This window comes from Hypanus sabinus, chromosome 10 (assembly GCF_030144855.1).
Source record: "Hypanus sabinus isolate sHypSab1 chromosome 10, sHypSab1.hap1, whole genome shotgun sequence".
Classification (NCBI taxonomy): domain Eukaryota; kingdom Metazoa; phylum Chordata; class Chondrichthyes; order Myliobatiformes; family Dasyatidae; genus Hypanus; species Hypanus sabinus.
The window spans coordinates 165034451-165054182 of record NC_082715.1 but is presented as its reverse complement, the minus strand read 5'-3'; the positions used below and the strand labels follow the sequence as shown (position 1 = coordinate 165054182).

General features: G+C 43.1%; 1 non-coding gene across 1 annotated transcript; it reads left to right on the top strand.

The window, feature by feature from the left end:
* Nucleotides 1-205: 205 nt before the first annotated feature.
* On the top strand, nt 206-277 carry trnac-gca (transfer RNA cysteine (anticodon GCA)). The gene has a single exon. It is a non-coding gene; the product is annotated as a tRNA-Cys (tRNA).
* Nucleotides 278-19732: the final 19455 nt, after the last annotated feature.

Below are 19732 nucleotides of genomic sequence, written 5' to 3'. Positions count from 1 at the left end.
TGTCTTGTCATGTGCCTGCAGGTACTCCGTAATCTCATCCCTAACAATCGATTCTGACAACTTCCCAACCACTGATAACTGGCTAACAGGCCTCCTTAAATAGTGAAATAACGTTTGCAATTTTCCTGTCATCCGGTACGCCAGAATCTATCGATTCTTTAAAAATTATTTTTAATGCCTCCACAATCTGTAGCATTAAAAACGTGGGTGTATAGCTCAGTGGTAGAGCATTTGACTGCAGATCAAGAGGTCCCTGGTTCAAATCCAGGTGCCCCCTTCAAAAAAAGGTGACCACAGAGATGATATAGAATGTAATTTCATCGATTGTAGTTTAATGGCGATAGGTATGAGGTGTTAAATTTTGCTAGGACTCATCAAAATAGGCCATACATTATTTATGGTAGGGTATTGAGAAATGCAGTAGAACAAAGTGATCTAGGAATAATGATGCATAGTTCCCTGAAGGTGGAATTTCATTTGGATAAGGTGGTGAAGAAAGCTTTTGATATGCTGGCCTTTATAAATGAGAAAATTGAGTATATTGAGAATTGAGATGTAATGTTAAAATTTTACAAGACATTGGTGAGGCCAAAGTTGGAGTATTGTGTACAATTCTGTTCATCGAGTTATAGGAAAGATGTCAACAAAATAGAGAGAGTGCAGAGATTTACCAGAATGTTACCTGGGTTTCAGCACCTTAGTTGCAGGGAAAGGCTGAACAAGTTAGGTCTTTATTCTTTGGAGCATAGAAGGTTGAGGCGGGACTTGACAGAGGTATTTCAAATTATGAGGGGGATAGATAGAGCTGACGTGCATAGGCTTTTTACATTGAGAGTGGGGGAGATTCAACAAAGAGGACATGAGTTGAGGGTTAAGGGGCAAAAGATTAGGGGTAACACAAGGGGGATCTTCTTTACTCAGAGAGTGTCAACTGTGTGGATCGAGCTTCCAGTTGAAGTGATAGAGGCAGGTTCGATATTGTCCTTTAAAAATGTATAGTTATAAGGACAAGAAGGGAATGGAGGGTTATTGGCGGAGTGCAGGTCGGTGGGACTAGGTGAGAGTAACCGTTCGGCATGGACGAGTAGGGCCCAGATGGCCTTTTTATGGTTATATGATTAATCTCTCCCGCTACTTTCGTCAGAACCCGAGCGTGCATTCCATCATGTCCAGGAGATTTTTCGACCCTCAGAGCCGGTAGCTTCCTGAGCACCCTCTCAGTCGTAATTTTTCATGCACAAACTTCACTTCCCTGGCGCTCTTGAATGTCTGGTATAGTGCAGACGTCTTCCACTGAGAACACTGATGCAAAATACGCATTCAGTTCCTCTGTCATTTCTGCGTCATTTTCTGTTAATCTTATATCTATCCTCTACTCTCTTTTACCCTTAATGTACTTAAAAAAGATTAGTTTTAATCCAGCTTCCTCTTGTAATTCATCGTTTCCTCCCAAATGACCATCTTTCTTTACTTCCGGAAGTTCTTATAAGCTCCCCAATGATCTATCTTCCCAGTCGCTGTGGCATCCTTTTATGCCCCCTCTTTTGCTTTTACTTCGCCTCTGATTTCCCTTGTCAGCCACGGTAGTGTCCTTCTCCCCTTTGAAAATATATCATTATTTTTCATTCCTGCAAATATCCCTTTCCAGTCAATATCGTCCAGTTTCCCTCCCATGCCGTTGTAATTTCCTTTATTTCACTGACATACCGACAAATTTGATTTTAGTTTTTCCCTCTCAAATATCAATATGAACTTGATAATAATGTGCTATCTGTTCCCTCAGTGCTCCTTAACCTTGAGCTCTCTTACCAGCTCTGATCATTGCACAACACCCAAACCAGCACAGCCGATCCGCTGGTGAGCTCAATAACAATCCGTTCTAAAGAAAATCTGCTCTTAAATATTCTACAAATTCTCTCCCTTGAGGTCCAGTACTCACCTAGTTTTCCCAATCCGCTTTAATGTTAATATTTCCAATGATTATCACGACATTGCCTTTCTGACACGCATCTTCTTTCTCCTGCTGTAATTGGTAAACCAACACTCCGGCTGCTGAATGGACGCCTGTATATAATTGGCATTAGGGTCCCTTTACCCTTGCCATTTCTTAACTCAAACCGTGGAGAATCTACACCTTCCCATCCTATGTTACCTGTTTCCAATGATTCAATATTATTTCTTATCCACAGAGTCATAGCACCACTTCTGCCTACCAAACTATCTTTTCGATATACCTTATATCCTTGGACGTTCAGCTCTCGATGGCAGCCATCCCTGAGCCAAGTTTCAGAGGTAGCCACAACGTCATGTTTGCCAAACTGCAGCTGAATGGTAAGATCGTCCATTTTACACCTTATGCTGCGTGCACTCATCCTATTTAACTTCGACCTGTTCAAGTATATCAGCTTGTTCTAGTTGTGCTCACATTTGTCAAAGTCTTTCTGAATCGTGAATACAGAGAGGAAGTATTCATTAAGGACCTTTCCTACCTCTCCGAAACCAGGCTCTTATTTCCTCTGTTATTCCTGATCGGCCCTGTCGTGACTCATGTAATCCTTCAGTTCCCACATACGTGGAAAACGCCTTGCGTATTAAATCACCTTCCTAGCTATATTTTAACCCTGTCTGATCGTAGATTCCTTGCGTTCTAACTGTAGGAACGCGTCGCCCAGCTCATTTGTGCCGCCGGCTCTCCACACTCACCCGGCCAAGCACTGCCGCTTTCTGAGACCGGATCTGTGCTGACCAAAACAATCCCGTCAATAAAGGGACAGCGGTTGCACTGAGGAACTTTCCCCTCACCTCTCTCAGTTTCACCTTTCAGTAACGAGGTCTGGTTCGTTGCCACTGGCGAAATGGATTGCCCACACATGTGAGGACGAGCCCTGGATCGCCCGCCTTGCTTCGTATCAATTACCGCTTTCGGCACGCTCTCCACTAACAGCGTGTTCCCATAACACTATTCAATAATCACAGCACTGGCCTGTTCACCCAGCCTGGCCTCGGCATCCAGTAACCAACACGTGACTGATCGTTACCCACTCTCACAGCAACCGCAATGTGGCTAGATGAGGAGACCTTTTCGAGGACCTCCCGCCACCATGGTCCTCCACTGACCCAAGAACATCGGCCCGGTTGATAACGGAAGCAGCCTTGAGAGGGAAGCAGCCCTGAGAAAACTGTACCCATATCGGCATGGGGCGCCGCCTCACGGTGAACAGACAGATGTGCCCTGCCCCGGGGTCTTTTGCATTCCTGGTGCAAGAGTGAGATCCGGAACACATTAAAAACCCCGCATCACGCATGTTGATGCTTGGGGCATTAAGGGATGTCTGTGTCTCCTCGGGGAACGCACTGGGGAAGATGATGGTCACAGGTCAGTTTCGTCTGACCGCGTAGGTTGTCAGCGCTGGACCGTTGCAGACACTGGGCAGAATGGGAAGCGTGTGTTCGATGTGATCGCCGCCTGCCTCGATGAAACTACAACGATTCTCCTGTGCTCTGATGATGGCAAGGGTTAAAGTTTTCCGGTGTTCACATTCTCTGCTATCGGTACTGACTATACACTGATCCCACTTATCGCTGCCCCGTTGTAGTATAACCGTTAGTCCATCCAGCTGCATGACTCAATAAGGCTGACGCTGTTTGCGTTAGACTGGTCTCGGTGTCTTGACAGAAGCTCAATGCCTTAGGTACCGGCGAACCTTTAGGAAGGTCTGTGGAACCCCACCGGGCGCATAAAATAGCCTGCTCCCAAAGCAGAGAATGCAGTTGCCTGAAACAGCCCATCCCGTTTCCCTGCCAACGCCCAGTCACTCTGAGGCAACTACCACATCCTTTGTCTGTAATTTGTTGTTTTGCAGCAGCAGTTCAGTGCAATAAATGCGGAATCGTGCTCTTAAGGTAAATGTTTTAAGATAAGGATGTAAATCTTAAGCAAAGAGTAAATAGTGATAACGTTCATTGTCCAGTAAGAAATCTGCTGCTGGAGAGAAATAAACTGTCCCTGAAACTGAGAATGTAGGTCTACCGAATCCGTTAAGTCCTCATTGATAGTGGCAATGAGAAGAGGGTATGTCCAGGATTGAATATCCTTATTGATAGATGTCCCATTTCCTATCATCCCTCTTCGACGCAGGAGAGGCTGGTTCCCGTGATGCACTTGGCTGAGATTTCTGCAGCTTAATTTTTTTTTTTCTGTGGAAGTTCGGCCGGGTGATCATAGCAGGTTCAGGGCGGAGTTGCGGTTTTGGGAGACTCAGTGCTCACTCTATCCATTAAGGCAGTGAGGTTCGTGGAAGAAACCGGCAGCTTGTGATCCAAAGTGCCCTGACATCGCGTCCCTGCACGTTCTCACAAATCGTACAGTAGATCACAGCCGAGGATGCCACTCGAACACTGAACGCTGCCCTGCCGTTCTCTGGGACGATGGATAATCAAACCTGATTAACGCTATTGTATATTCCAGGACCCTATTGGCATCAGTTCCCGGATCATTTAAATATTCAGATGTCTGCACCTTAACTCTTCCTTATGGACCATTCCAATTACCACCACCTCCTGTAGCTCGGGGCTAGAAGATTCCGCAGATAAGATCATAAGATAGATAGCAGAACGAAGCCTGTTGAGCCAGCGTGTCCGCTTCATCTTTTCAACATGACGAATTCATTTTCCCTGCCAGCCGCAGTCGACCTTCGCCCGTTTCCCATCACGTCGTACAATGTATCAAAGTCAGACTTAAATATACTCAATTAACTGGCCTCTACTGTTGATTATGACAATGAATTCCACAATTTCTCCAAGTTATAGCTAAATAAATTCCTTCTCCTCTCCATCCCTCTATTTTGAGAATGCATCCTCCCAAGAAGCGATCTCACTGTCCTATAAATATGAAACCCTGTCTCCTGCAGCAGTTCCTCAGCCACATATTCATCTGCCGAATTATCCTTTTCTTATGTTCTCTACCGTGTGGCACAGAAAGGGTTCCAAAGATAACAACCGTGGAAATCCAGTTTTTCCGCTTTCATAGAAACATGCATGTTAACATGGAGGCATAGAAAACCTGCTGCACTACAGGTCCCAAAGCCGAGAAAGTTCTGCCGAACATGTCCCTTCCTTAGAAATTGTGAGGCTTACCCATGGCCCATTATTTCTCTAAGCTCCATGTACCTGTCCAAAAGTCTTTTAAAATACTCTATCAAATCCGCCTACACCACCGTCGCCGGCAGCCCATTCCACGCACGCCCCATCTCTGAGTAAAAACCTTACCCTTGACATCTCCTCTGTACGTACTCCCTAGCACCTTAAAGCTGTGTCCTCTTGTGGCAACCATTTCAGCCCTGGGGAAAAAAGAAAAAAAAATTACTATCCACACGATCAATGCTTCTAGCAATCTAAAATCTCTCTTCAGTACCTCTTAATCTTTTTCTATTGATGTCATTCGGACTGAGAGGAAGTAAGACATCCGGCTGCCGACACTTCCACTTCAGAACGCCATGGACCCGATCGGAGACATCTCTGATCCGGGCACCTGAGAGGCAACATACCATCCGGGAGTCTCTATCGCGCCTGCAGAGTCTTCACACCGCTCCTCGGACGTTTTATTCTGCGTTCAACTCTGTAGTCCCCTTCATTACTCTTCATTTCTGAGCGGCAGCACCAGATTCAGTGCCAGAAACCCGGTCACTGCGACCCCCGTCCCTCCCTTGTAGGCAGACATCAACGGTATCGACAGTGTATTATCTCAGAGGGGAACAGGCACAGATTACCCTACTCTGGGTCCCATTTCCTTTCCTTCTTCTGACAATAACCTAGCGACCTCCCTCCTGCAATATATCGACGCCGAAATCCCTGTAGCTCCTACCTATCACCATTCTCTTGTGAGCCAAAGTTCATCGAGCTACAGCGCCAGTTGTTTAATCTGTTTTCAGGAGAGCTACAGCTCGATGCTTTTGCCACAGGAGACATTCTCTGCGCACTATTGTGCGTTCATGGACGAGGAATGAAGAATTATGAAGAAAATAGAAACGCACCTGATAATTAGCTCACCTAAACCTGATATCGCCGAAGCCTGAAGATCCAAAGCCACACACAATAATGCTCTTACCCAGAATGGCCGCCCCGCAGCGTAACGCTATTTTTACTCAATCTTTCTAATGAATCCCGCTCAGATATTGGCTGCAGTCCAGCTAAAATAAACTTTGTCTTTTAAAACTTGAGAGCGGACCTGAAGGCCGCAGTCTAAATCTGAAAATCTCCCCCGAATTTCCGCCTTTTAAATCTTGAATGGGGACCCGATTGTAATGGTGAACTAAAATTTTTCACACTGTTTCCTAAAGTCATCAATCTCAGCTTCTCCACTTCGTTTCCACAACAGTCAGGGTCGGGAGGGGCAGTGCCGCACAGTACGTCTGGATAGATAGATGGATCGATAGATAGATAGATAGATAGATAGATAGATAGATAGATAGATAGATAGATAGATAGATAGATAGATAGATAGATAGATAGATAGATAGATAGATAGATAGATAGATAGATAGATAGATAGATAGAACGATCGACGGATACATACATAAGCCGAATGGACAGCAGTTAGGTACTGGGATATTGCGTGCAAAGAGAGGAATCAGGAAGGGAAAGTCTTGGCACCTCAATGTTCCTGGATGACATACGACCATAGAGCCATTCTATATTGAAGCAGAATCTGGCCATTCGGCCCACCGAGTCTGCTTCGCCATTTGTTCATGGATGAAACATTACCTGAAGCCTCAGACTCGTGCCTTCTTCCTATAATTCTTTACACGTCTGTAAATCCTTGTCTTGAATAATTTTGAGATATATATCCTCAGCTGCCTGTGTAACCGTAATCTACAGATTCACGTCTCGGCAAATATGTATTCCTCTTCTTCTCCATTCCAAATGTTTGGACCAATTCTGTGAGACTGTGTCCTCTGGTCCGAGATTCCCCACCATAGCATCGTCCTCTCCTGATCGAGTCCTTTTTGCATTCGACAGGACCAATTGTTCCATTTACTCTCAGAGAAATACTTACTATTCACATACATCCTCGAAACAGAAGAATACCCTAGGAAATTACTCCCTCCTCCTCTCCCACCACCCCGTCACTTGCTCTTTCAGGAAGTATAAGAGCTGACCGCCAACAGACAAGTACCAGCAAACCCCACGAAGAGTGACCATGTACTGCAGGTCAACAAGTCTATTATTCACCCGGTAACTTCATCGGGAAGGGTGAAGAACAACATTCAGGAGACCCGCTGATGGGTACATGGATGGGAAGGGGATGAAAGGCGACGCTTCTGGTGTAGGTCGATTGCACTAGACCAGTCCATAGGCCGTCACACATCCGAAGAGCCAGGCGCCCTTCTTATGTGTGTGGTGTTCGATAGCTCTACATCCTATCCCTAAGCGTCCTCTCCAGTAACTTTACAAACTCTGACGTGAGATTCAACAGTCTATATTTTCTTGCATTATCTATTCCATGTCTTAAATAATAGAATGACATTTGGCTCAGCTTTTCTGGGATCTTATGTGTGGCTGCGTGAACACTCGTCAAGACGGAGCAATCTCAACTCCTGCCTCTCTCTGAATAAAATTCAGTATACACAGTGGGCCTTGAGGAATTACCCAACTGACTGCTCTTTCACACCATCTTTTTGCTGATCTCGTACTTACAGAAAGAAAATCAGTTTTGATAAGTAAAGCATAAAGACTATTCACAAAGTCGTACAGCAGGGAAAAGTCCCTCCAGCGCATGCGCCCATGCGATTTAGGGGTACATTCAAAGTAGTTCAACTCCCAGAAGAGCTGGCTCAAAGACAGCCAGATGTGACTAATTTAAATGTACAGCATTACAGTATCGAACGGGGGGACCGAAGGGCCTGTGTCACCACTGTAAGGGAGGGTTTCATCCGAACCGTGACTCTATTCCTCTCAATAGATCCTGGCTGACCTGTTCCTGGAACAGTTGCATTAAATCCGACTTAGTATTCTAAACAAATGATCTGTTTTTTTTGTGCTTGAAGGCTGCAGAGAAGAGTCATCATGATTGCAGGGGCTTGTTCCATAATAACATAAGAACATAAGGCTTGGGGGCAGAATTATGCCATTCAGACCATTCAGTCTGCCCCGCCGATTCCACATCCCACACTGAATGCCTTGCACCTCGCCATATCTTTTGATGCCCTGACCAATCATGTAATGATAAACTTCTTGAATATACGTAGAAATGTTGCCTCCAACGAAGTCTATGTCTAAGCATTCCACAGATACCCTACCCTCCGACTAACAAAATTCCTCCTTCACTCTCACAAACAACAGACAATCTGCAGATGATAGAAATCCAAGAAACCAATGCTGGTCGATCTCAGAATTGGAAAAGCAATTGTCATCTTGGGACGAGTCCAGTCTGCAGAACTGCAGAATAAAAAAAAAGATAATGTGTAGATTTATAAAGAGTAACATAAGGAGAAAGGAGAAACCAGGAGGGGAAGAATTGAAATAAATACCTGCTGAAGCTGATTGTTGGAAGAGCTACTGATTGGGAGCAGATTTTCTCAGGGAAATGCACGGCAGAAGTCTGGCAGGGAACATAGCCATGTCCTTCTGCATTTGCATGTTCCGTTGAGACAGGCTGAATGGAAGGTAAAAGAACCATGGTGTGCAAAAGAAGTGAAGAATCTCAATTCGAAGATAAGAAAGCTTGCGACAGTTTTAAACAAAACATCTAGATACTAACAGAGTTCTAGGTAATTAAAAGCTTGCCGGGAAGAAGAATTGGGAGTCTGATAGGTGAGGACAGAAACAATTCAAGAAAGAAAACCAGGTAGAAGCCACAAAGGGAAGCGATTGGCGGACAAGGAGATAAGGAGAGATATGGAAAAGAGTATGGGACTGGTGAAGGAGCGAGGGAGTACCACTACCGGCAGTTGAAGAAATCGTCATCATTCAGTCAACTTGGAGGCTACCCCGATGGAACGTGAGGTGTCGTTCCTCCAACCTGAATATGGCCTCTTCGCGACAGTCGAGGAAGCCAGGAACTGACATATTGGAATGGGAAGTGGCATTAAACTGGGTGGCCAATGGAAGATATCTCTTCTTTTAGGTGCTCTGCGAAATAGTCTCCAAACCTGCGTTGCGTCTCACCAACATACGGGGCGCCATACTGATGACGATGTATACTCCATCCACTGCCCTAACTTCATCAATGAGTTTTGTTTCATTGTCAGATAATTCTATCAGGTTCGTAATGCATGACCTGTCCTTAACAAAGCTATTCTGGCTACCACTATTCGGATTATGCCTCACCATAGACTCACTACTCCTGACTCCCAGGATCTTCTCCAACAACCTGCCCACGTCACTAGGCAGTAATATCATGGGTTATCTCTGATCCCTTTCATGAACAAGGAAACACCATTTCTAACTTTCTCTTCTTCTGGTACTTCTTTCCACCCTAGTAATGATGCAAAGATCATCACCAGAGACCAAACAATCTTTTTCCTCTTTTCTCAAGTTAGACGGTGCTATATATATCATCCGGTCCCGGTTCAACTTAACACCTTTCAAAAGCCTCAAGACGCCCTTTTTCTTAATCTCATTAAGTTAAGCTACCTCGTCCGACAATATGCACACGCTTCCACTACTGCACCTGACTGTTCCTTTTCTGACAAGGTTCATCTTCTTGCTCTTCAAATACTTTACCATGGGGTTTTCCTTATTCCTGCTCACCAAGACCTTCAGATTTTTCTAGCTTTCCTATTTTTTTTTTCTTCAGCTCCTTCCCGGCAAGCTTGTAATGACCTAGGACTCTGTAAGTATCTAGATTTTTTGTTTAAAACTGTCGCAAGCTTTCTTATCTTCGAATTGAGATTCTTCACTTCTTTTGCACACCATGGTTCTTTTATCTTCCAATCATCCTGTCTCAACGGAACATGCAAATGCAGAAGGACATGGATATGTTCCCTGCCAGACTTCTGCCGTGCATTTCCCTGAGAAAGTCTGCTCCCAATCTCTGCTCCAAGTTCCTACCTATTAGCATAGTAAATGTCACAAATTGTTCATGATAGTAACGCTACATTGTTTTTTTTCCCCATGAGTTTATTTGATTTTACGTTACCCAGTGTGATAAATTCTAAGGATTCCTTTAGGCCTAATAGTCTGGTGGTTCATCAATATATTAAGGAAAATTAGTATGGTATATCAACTACATTTTACAGGTGGGTCAAACGATAATTTAGCTAGCATTGTCGTTGTGCTACTTGTAACTGAATTACAGGTATGATACAGCAACAACTTAACAACCATTTATCAGTATATACTGCAGTAATGATTTCCGTTATATTAGCCTGACAGTAGGTGGGTGAAATTTGTACATGTGGAGTTGTAATTTGTTCAGATTACTTTTCGGATTGGATGAGTCATAAAACAGGCCTTTGTTGCTGGACGTCAGATTTACTGTTATAAAATCATTAAACGCAATTCCTTATACAACGTATCGATTTACATGTCCTCTTCTTAAGGTTCGTTGCTCACAGAGCTGTTGGGGGGAAATAGCGAGTCGACTGTTTAACTGAAAAAAAGAAACAGTTCAAATTCAACTCAGTATATGGACCTTTGACTTAAAAATTAGAAGCTAATGATTTGTGGGGTTAACAATTATGGGTTTTTGCATGACCTTTGGCATAATGCGTACAAGTGGTCTTAACAAATGGTTAACATATCATACTAATTTACTTAATGGATTTCAGAGTACGTAAAGTGTTAATTTGATAGGAAAAGGCGATTAAACAAGAAGGAAAGACATTTTATAGACACAACTTAGAATTGGCCATACTTTGCTTAATTATTCCTTACGACATGTTGGAAAACAACATACTGGGTCGTGTAGATTTTGTCATTAAGTAAAAGTTTACACATGCTATTTCACAGTGAAGCATATCAGATAGAATGAAATCAAATTCCCGATTCAATACAATTTTTAGTGTTAATAGTTAATAAAAACTTTCTGAAATTATGGTAGGGATATTAATTTAATTAACAGCATTTTGTTCCATTGAGTATGATCTATAGGGCTTTTTGATTAATTTACTATTCATCAGAAAAGAAAATATGTATTGAAGATTTTATTTACAAATTCCCAGCAACGTATAGCAGTCCAGCTGGCGGCAGGAATGCGCCTTTGGGTTAGAGAGTGCACCGCCATTTATTCAAATCACTCCCTGTTTTCTTTTATGTTAACTACTCATTCAACGGGAAGGCCGAACCTAGTATGATTCATAGTCGATAAGCAAAGGGTACCTGAATAGTGCAAAAAGTTTGGACCTAGATTGATAGGCGTGAATGGGAAAAGATTGGCATATTCACATACCAATGGATGGACGGAATTCCAGAGCAGTTCTTTGACTGACATCTGGTTGGGCCACGGGGGTACGGTATCAGCAGGACGGTGGTTTGCCGCCAACACCTAACCACCACAACCCCCACCCCCCAAAACCACAAACACAGTAAACTATTGTCACGGAGATGTCCGTCGATGAGACAAACCGCACGGGAATTATAACTGATGGTGAAATTGATATGTTGGAGTCCCGAACGGAGCCGCTTTGGCAGCCTCTGGATTGTGCTCAGATCCTGGCTTTGATAATGAACGGAAGTACAGATGTGACCGGATATTTCACGGCACTGACCACGTGCTCCCTGAATGTCGACTGTGTGACCATGTAAATAATGGTGTTGGTGCAGCAGCTGAGATCCCTCAGGAAACACCCGATGTATTGAAAGATCCATTCAGAATCATTGAAATCTAATCCTTTCCCTGAAACCTGATAATATATGACATTTACAGTGTGCGTCACCCAAAGGAGGATGAAGCTGCCGGAGATGGTGAAGAGTAAAACTACAGACCTCCTCCTGCTCTGCAATTCCGGGTCACTGCGGTTCTTCCCCTTCCTCTGGCTCTTCAGACCCTTCCGGACCCGACTGGCCATTAAAATGTTTCTGACTGTCAGAGTGTTGAGCAGGAGGATCCCAGCATAAGGTAGTAATGGGGTTAAAAACATATCAATCCAGTCGTATCCTAACCACCCGGGGTCAGTGAAGTATTTCTCCAAGGTAATACAGAACCACGGTATATTGTACATGATCACCCAGTGCTCCCACGTGAAATATCGCGGAAGGTTTTTCAGACAGAACAGTACGCTGGTTGTTAGAACCACGGCCGCCGTTTTCCCGGTGCAATATTTCGTTTTCAGCTTCGTACAACAAATAATGACAAACCGATCAAAGGTGAAAGTGACGGTGAACCAGACAGAGCAGTCAGTGACTGTGAAACTCAGTACATCGATAACACTGCACACAGCGGTGATGTCCAGAAAGTTCCACGGGTAGTAATGCACATTCATTTGAATCAAAATCACCTCGATGACAATGGTCAATAGATCCGCCGTTGCCATGGCTACCAGGTAGCGAGTGGTGCAGGTAGAGATGTCTCACTTTCCGCGGGAAAGGATTACAACTGTCAGAAAATTCACCGGAGAGAGAGAGAGAGGGTGAGAGAAGGAAGAGAACATCACCCAGAACACATTCTCCGGGAAACAACACGGGATCGAGATTCAGCTAAAGATCCAAGGCTGGAGTCTTTAAAAGGTGGAAATCAAACAAGGGTTACAGTGTCTCTGACCTGCCTTCTTCAATGTGGAGATAGGACGAGCTGAGGAATCGGCGGCGAGAAAACCGAGCGGTGTGAACAGCAATGATGTGTGGTCTCCCGAATCCAGTCGGTGATGGGGCCGATTTCACTGATTTAACCGTGACTGACCAGGCCTCTGGAGACTCTGCATCTGATGGGGCAGACAAAGGATACAAAGGGGAACAACACCCACAAATTACTGGAGGAGCTGGCACGTCAGGCAGCATGCATGAAATTAAACAAACTCCAGTTTCTCGCCGAGACCGTCTTCAGGACGAAGCCGTGCTCCAATTCACGACGTGTCTCAGCGCGAAAGCAGCTACAAGTTCGTGACCAGGGACTGAGTGGCTGGGTCAATGGATTAATTCTGGACACGGATTCAGGTAATCAGACCCAATCATTGACCAACAATCTGTAGAGCCCGTCTCTAAAGACCCCACAGGGAGACGTGAAACACGGGAGCAGTATTCACCCTGATCAGTAACTCAGAAACAGTAATTTAACAATATTATCTCTCCGAGTGTCCCTTGCTGGAGAGCTCCCTGACCCCATCATTATGGTAAATTTAGACAGAGTCCCATTAGAAGCCGTCCTGTCTCACCTTCCCGGACAGCAACACTGGGACAACTCTGTATATGGTGCCATTAAAGGCCGGGACTACGTCCGTTCCATGTTCCCGGGAGTCAGAGGAGAGACAGAGATTCAGTTTTGCTCTGCCCTTAAAAATGAAAATTCAGAAAGTTGAACTGACAGGAACGAATTCACTGATGGGTATTTGTACAATGATCAGAAATTTAGCAGAGTGTAAAATGGGAATGAACAGATTCACAGCGGCTAGTACACAGAAATAACGAACGAGAATTGCTTTGCTGACTCACCAGGAACGCAAAATATTGCAATGAGCAGGTACAATATTTTCTGCACACTCAAGTACGTATCCAACATTGTAGACATTTTCTCTGTATAGTCATTTATTCCCCTGTGCTATAGAGGATCTCTCGGAATGACATGTTGAGGCAGCGAATGCCTGAAGCTTTTAATAACATTCATCGGCTCCACAGGGACAGATTTCAACAGATTTGGAAACAGACAATTTTAGATTATTTACACACTAATTACGTCAGTCGAGTGCAGTCCCCACGGTGACTGAAAGTAATTGCGTGAATTAATTTTAGAACATTTGTGAGGCTTAATTTGTCCTCATTGAGGTGACCGAACATTCGAGGTGACCGACCGATTAAATGTGTCTCTAAATGCAGTTCAGAGGAACCTTTGCCGGGTGTGCAGTGTGTGTGTGTGTGTGTGTGTGTGTGTGTGTGTGTGTGTGTGTGTGTGTGTGTGTGTGTGTGTGTGTGTGTGTGTGTTTGAGTGCAGGCGCGTGTGTTTGTTTATCTGTGTCTCTGTGACTGTATCTGTATGTTTTTCTGTCGGACGCCAGCTAGCAAGCAGCTGTAGTTTCATTTCTATCTCCAGGTCCGGTCTTACACAAACGCATTGGACAAGGACTGTCCATTTGCTCTATCTGTACAACATTCATCACACTGTTTAGCTCAAGAAATGTCCCATCGTGTTTCGAACATCAAGTCCCAGCAAACGTACTGTACATTTCCTCGACACAAATTTATTTCCCTACTATTGCCGTTTTTCCATTTTTTCATGAGGAAGAAGGATTGCCTAACATCCAAATATTAAACAGAGTTATTAATATTAGCAAGAGAGTGTGATTTCTTATGTCTAATCATTACTAACATATATCCTCCTTTCCTGGAGACGCCCGACTTGCATTAATAATAGCCCACTTAAATTCACACATAGACAACTTAACATCACTGATACTATCATCGCTACATCTGACTATCAACACATCAGTATACTCACTGAGAACCTTATCCTTACATTTCAACCTCTTCGATTAAATTATCTTGTTTATGAGGCGCAGCAATTGACTCATCCAATAACTCAACCTTCTCTATTTGACTAACAATCATTTTACCCTCATCAATCCAGACTGAAATATCAGGGTCAGTATGAACCGTAACCCTTATTTCCTTTAATCATTACCTAAACTTCGCTAAGTTTAATATCCCTTCGAGAATAACCTCAATATGCCCTCCGGTAAACGCTTTTCGCAATCTTCAAAATTTTCCACACCACAGCCTGTAGCCTTTTTTTATTTTTGATAAGGTCACTCGGAGACTGATACTTCTCAACTTGCCTAAACTCTTTAATTCTGTCCATAATTGATTCTATGCATTCTTCAGTCCACCATGGTGCAGCCTCTCACCCGTGAATTCCCCTTTAATAGGAATCGCTTTCAATACAGTTAGAAGAATAATGTGACATTACATCTCATTGCAAAAATTGACATCAAACTCAACATTTAGCCCTGACAGGTGTTCACCATATAATAATTTAAACACCTCCCAATTTGCTTCAACAAAAAAATCACTTCCTCATAGTGGCCTCTTGTCACTGATGTAAGTCTATACAACGGCTTATAAGGACAGGCAAATGTCACTCCCCAATGTTTCATCACCCATAACGTCCAATATGCTCACGACAGCCAATGTGTTCAAAACCAAAGCTAAGTATCTAGCTATATCAGAATTATTATGAATATTGAATTTCGTGGCGAGAACCAGGATTCCTGAAAATATATATAAAATCGGGAGGACTTCACAATTAATATATGTATATATATATAATTTAAGTATTGAACTTTGGAAATCAGGCCTCGCATTCCACTGCAATATTTTAATCCCATAATGTCGACTGGGATTCAAACACTGCAAGCTTCAGAGCTTCATTTACAGCTTCCCACATAGCATTAGTTATAACAAGATACTTTTCTGCAGGTTTCCAAATATTTTCAATTTCCACAGTTTGATGTGACGACTGAGCAACAGAATTCACCAGGTCGGTTCTAAACATCACAAACTTTATTTTATCCAGCTGTAAAGTAACATTAGTAAGAGAACTGTCATGCCGACATATATCCAATGATTTTATAGACCTTTCTCTGACTTGGAAGAAAAGAGACTATCATCGTTTTGAATAACTGTGTACAGGATCACTCTCCATGACTGACGGTCATATGAACTAACCGTCGTATGAATTCATATTTGACGACAGGAATCTCAGCCAGTGACAACTGGGGTAAAACGAATCTGCGCTGCGACAGGCCGCGTGCAAATCTGCCTCAATCTCATCCCAAACACTTCTGCTCCTTCGGCATTTTGGAGTTAATCGATCTGCCGCAGTCGGTGGTCGCCAGCCCGCGGTTTGTCTCTTCGAGCGGTGTTTGTTGTGGATAAGGAACAGTGTTGAGAAGCGAACTAGAAGCAAAAACAATATGACTACAACTCCCAGACGGCTACGCGCCTCCGCGGTCCACAACCGCAGTTCAACAGCTGCCGAGGAGAAAATCCAAAGACTGCCCGATTTCTCGTTATTTCGGCGATGTCCTTGTATACCACCATCCAAAACCTCCACAACTTTTTTTTTCTATAATTTAGTTGCAACACTTCAGGTGCGAGTAAACTAGAGATTCATGAAAATGCAGAGTAATTACCTCACAATGGAATTCAGTGCTTCGACTACTAGTGACCTCTACCCATCATCCTGTGCAGTAACTTTCATGAGTTATGAACTCCTATCCGGGTTTCTATCTGTAGATCAACGCTGTAGAACACACTGACAATTCTCGGAAGACCTCACAATACTGGAAATCTCATCTGCAAACTTCCAGCACACAATATTCCTTCTATATGATGAACTGAATACATGATTTCAATAAACTATTCAAGGAAGTCAGCATTTATTGAAAGGAAGAGAGTTGACATTTTAGACAAGACCCTTCCCTTTCCGCATTGGCACTAGCTCTTCAGCCCATCCTTTGCATGACGACCAGTTGCCCTGTAAAATAATCCGACTCGCTTGCATTTCTCCCACCACCGCTTGGGCAAGAATTTGCTTGAATATACATCTCAGTCATGCTGGCACAGAGCTGATGGTTCTTTGCCCGGTGTTAAGTGTTTATGACTAACCCTTTCCTATCCTGAACTTATCCACTAAATAGACAATAGACAATAGGTGCAGAAGTAGACCATTCGGCCCCTCGAGTCTGCACCACCATTCTGAGGTCATGGCTGATCATTCACTACCAATACCCAGTCCCTGCCTTGTCCCAATATCCCTTGATTCCCCTATCCATCAGATATCTATCTAGCTCCTTCTTGAAAGCATCCAGAGGATTGGCCTCCACCGTCTTCCGAGGCAGTGCATTCCAAACCTCCACAACTCTCTGGGAGAAGAAGCTCTTCCTCAACTCTGTTTTAAATAACTGACCTCTTATTCTCAATCCATGCCCTCTGGTACTGGACTCTCCCAACATCTGGAACATATTTCCTGCCTCAATCCTATCAAATCCTTTAATTTTCTTAAACGTTTCAATCAGATCCCCTCTCAAACTCCTCAATTCCAGTGTGTACAAGCCCAATCTCTCCAATCTCTCTGCGTAAGACAGCCCTGGCATCCCAGGAATCAAACTAGTGAATCAACGCTGCACTTCCTCAATTGCCAGAATGTCCTTCCTTCAACCTGGAGACCAAAACAGTACACAATATTCCAGGTGCGGTCTCACCAGGGCCCTATACAAGTGCAAAATGACATCCTTGCTCTTGTACTCAATTCCCCTTGTAATAAAGGCCAACATTCCATTTGCCCTCTTCACTGCCTGTTGCACTTTCTCATTCACATTCATTGACTGATGAACTAGGACTCGTGTCCAACCCACATATCCAGCTGCTCCACTCACGACCCATGTTCTGATGACCTACCTCGCTGACCGATCCCACTCTGAAACATGGTGTCATCTGCAAACCCAGTTTGAAATATTGACATTGAAATACAAATACTAATGTATCCTGTCCTTTAGAATGTCTTCCAATAAGTTAACAACGACAGACGTCAGGCTCACCTGCCTCCTCGAATTCCCCAGCTTATCGTCAGAGACTTTCTTCAAATATGGAAGCTAACCGCTGCCACCTCACCTGTGGCTCAGATATCTTAAATACGTCTGCCAAGGCGCCTGCAATGTCCGAATTAACTTCCCGAAAGGGTCAAGGAGATATCTTATTTGAAAGCGAATTTACAGTATTGGACCATTAGATATGAAGGCAGAATCTGGCCGTTTGCCCAACCGATTCTCCACCGCCATTTCATCGTGGCTGATATTTTTACTCTAAATCCCTCACCTCCATCCTTCTCTCCATATCTTTTCATGCCTTGACTAATCAAGAACCTTAGCCTTTACGTTAATGATTGGGCCTCTGATGTTGCTCTGATATCCTACCATTCCCAAAAACCTACTGAGAGTCTTTTTCCGCGTTGGAGTGGGAATCTCTAAAATTGCCTGAACTTTTGCCTTAATAGGAGCTACCTTACCTTGACCCATAACATAACCAAGGTAAGTCACAGTGGCATGTCCAAATTCACTCTTAGCTAAATTAATAGTTAAGTTAGCTTTTGAAAGCCTTTCAAACAATTTCCCCATCGCAATAATGTGTGCTTCCCAAGTATCATTTCCTGTCAGTAAATCATCAATATAAGCATCAGTATCTTTCAATCCCTGAATCACAAAGTTAATCATCCTCTGGAAAGTACCTGGGGCATTCTTCATCCCAAATGGAAGAACATTATACTCATATAATCCAGATGGAGTTACAAATGCAGAAATCTCTCTACCTCTGTCCGTTAATGGAACACACCAATACCCTTTCAATAAATCAATCTTTGTAAGGAACTTTGCTTTTCCAACTTTATCTACACAATCATCTACTCTAGGAATTGGATATGCATCTGTTTTCGTTACAGCATTCACCTTCCTATAATCCGTACAAAACCTAATACTACCAACTGACTTTGGCACCATAACACATGACGAACTCCAATTCGAGTTAGAATGTCTAATGATATTATTCTCTAACATATATTTAATTTATTTCTCAGCCATTTCACATTTTTCCATGTTCATCCTATATGGATGTTGTTTAATAGGTTTTGCATCCCCAACATCTACATCATGTGAAGCTACAGTAGTCCTTCTCGGAACATCTGGAAACAACTCCCAATATTTAAAAATCAACTCCTTCATCTGTTGTCTCTGCTCTAACTGTAAATGTGCTAATTTTTCATCAATATTTTCCAGAATGGTTGAATTTGGTAACCTAACAGAAACAATGTTGTATTTAGAATGAAAGTCAGATGAATCATCTATCATTTTCGTAGTTAAATCAAACTCACTCTCACCAACCACAACAGTCACAGTATCAGATTGTTTCTCAAAATATGGTTTCAACATATTTATATGGCAAAGTTGTGTTGACCTTCTACGATCTGGAGTTTTTACCACGTAATCCACATCATTGATTTTAGACACAATTTCATAAGGACCATGAAATCTAGCTTGTAAAGGATTTGTCTGCACTGGGAAAAGAACCAACACCTTATCCCCAGGCTTAAACATCCTCATCCTAGCTTCTTTATCATACCAAGTCTTCATTTTCTCCTGAGCCAACTTTAAATTTTCCTTAGCTAAGCTACAAGCTTTATGTAACCTGTCCTTCTTAAATTTCAACGCATAGTCCAACAAATTAGTGTGTACTTCCTTATTAATCCACTGTTCTTTCAACAAAGCTAAAGGTCCTCTAAATCTATGCTCAAATACAAGTTCAAATGGACTAAAACTTAAAGATTCCTGTACCGCTTCCCTTACTGTAAATAAAAGTACGTTTATACCCTCATTCCAGTCACTTTCATTTTCCACACAAAATGTCCTAATCATATTCTTGAGGGTAGAATGAAACCTCTCCGAGGCACCCTGCGATTCTGGATGGTATGCAGACGAATGATTTGCTTAGCTCCCAATTTATAAAGTATTTGTTGAAACAATCCAGACATAAAGTTACTGCCTTGATCTGTTTGTATTTCCATAGGTAATCCAAAATAAGTAAAAAAATATAT